This window comes from Vombatus ursinus, unplaced genomic scaffold, assembly GCF_900497805.2.
Source record: "Vombatus ursinus unplaced genomic scaffold, bare-nosed wombat genome assembly UNPS02014773.1, whole genome shotgun sequence".
Lineage (NCBI taxonomy): Eukaryota > Metazoa > Chordata > Mammalia > Diprotodontia > Vombatidae > Vombatus > Vombatus ursinus.
In genome coordinates, this window is record NW_020954551.1 from 43,640,104 (window position 1) to 43,641,753 (window position 1,650).

Below are 1,650 nucleotides of genomic sequence, written 5' to 3' on the forward strand. Positions count from 1 at the left end.
GCTCGTCTTGTCCAATCAGCTGCCAATTCTCACCTGTCCTAGCTTCCCAACATCTCTCCCACCTGTCCCATTGTCTCCACTAAGAAACGCTGGTTCAGGCCATCAATGCCTCTCACCTGGCCTGTGGCAATAGGTCCCTAATGGCCCTCCTGGGCCTCAAGTCTGTCCCCTCTCCGGTCTGCCCTCCAGCCAGCTACCCAAATGATCTTGGGCCCGGTCACTCACTTGAGAAGCTTTGGGAGCTCTCCACTGCCTGCAGGATCAAACGCAGGCTCCTCTGGTCACCATTTAAAGCCCCTCTTTGACTCCTGTCTGTCTGCAGGGGATAAGCACACATTATTCCCCTCAGCATTCCAAGTTCCAGACAAAATGGCTCACCTGCTGCTCCCTGGGGAAGACATGTTCCACTGCCCATGTCTTCTGTGGTGTCCCTTTTGACCTTTCCCCTTAGTTCAGCTCATGTGCTTCCTCCCATAAGAACCCTTTCCTGGTTCCCCAGTTGCTAGTGCCCCTCCCCCAATTAATTTATATTTTTTGGTGGGGCACACTGCCGAGGCTGGCAGATGGTTGATGTGATGGTTAGTATGGCTGAATTGCCTTTTGCTGTTATAAGACATGATTTTCTGGGTAGGAGAGGGGAGAACGATACAGTTAGAAACTAAGGTTTTTTTCAAAAACACAATATATCCATACAAATAAAATAAATTTGTTAAATTGAATTGCTCTGAAGGTCCTAATTCTAAGCCTGATCCAGGAGTCCTTTGGGCTAATTCATCTTACTTTTTTCTCTCCAGTCTTGGGAAAAGTCCCTTGTTTAGTCATAGCAGGATCCCAAATACACTGGGAATGGCTGGGGGTAATGATAAAAGACCTCCTGGCTAATTGGCTGGACTCCTTAGTATTGTCCCTTAGGGGCAAAGGGGTGCTATCCCTAGTCCCTACATTTGACTTCAAAACATCCTACATATTCTCATTCTCTTTCTTTCTCTAATTCTCTGTCTCTCATTCTCTTTTTCTCCTCAGTTTTTAGGCAGCCCCGGTTTTCTTAAAAACATTTCAGATTTCTACTCCACCCATCATCAAAACTTAATTCTCTTAAGGACTGAAATCCCTCTCAAAACATTTAATTCAGTAATTTATTATGTATACAAGACTTGAGTTACCTTTCTGATACAAATTTACATTCTCCAACACACAGGGTGCACACCCAAGCCTGGGGAGGATCCCTGGATTTCTGAATCACTTTTAGGAAAGGGGATATATAGTCACTTGACACACTTTGCAGAGATAAAGGCTTATACTTAGGAAATGTTTGTGATAGCAAGGGGCCCCCTCTTGGTCTTTGAGAAACTGGCTGCATAGTATTCCCATGGCAGTGGCCCATGTTTATGTTCCTGGGGCCAACATGCTAACTGCTCTAAGTCCTTAACTGGAACCTCCCTCCTATGATACCTATGCTAAAAAGGAACATTTACCCTCTGAGCAGAACTAGATTTGTCCCAGGCTGCAGTTAGAGGTCACCTGTGGTGTCCTCCTCTCTTTGCCTCAACCCCTTCTTAAAACCCACCCTCCCAAGTGGGACCACTCCCCCTTAATGTGTTCAATGGGAGCTGTGGTTTTCTATCCCTTGGGAGGCTGTCAGTCACTTTC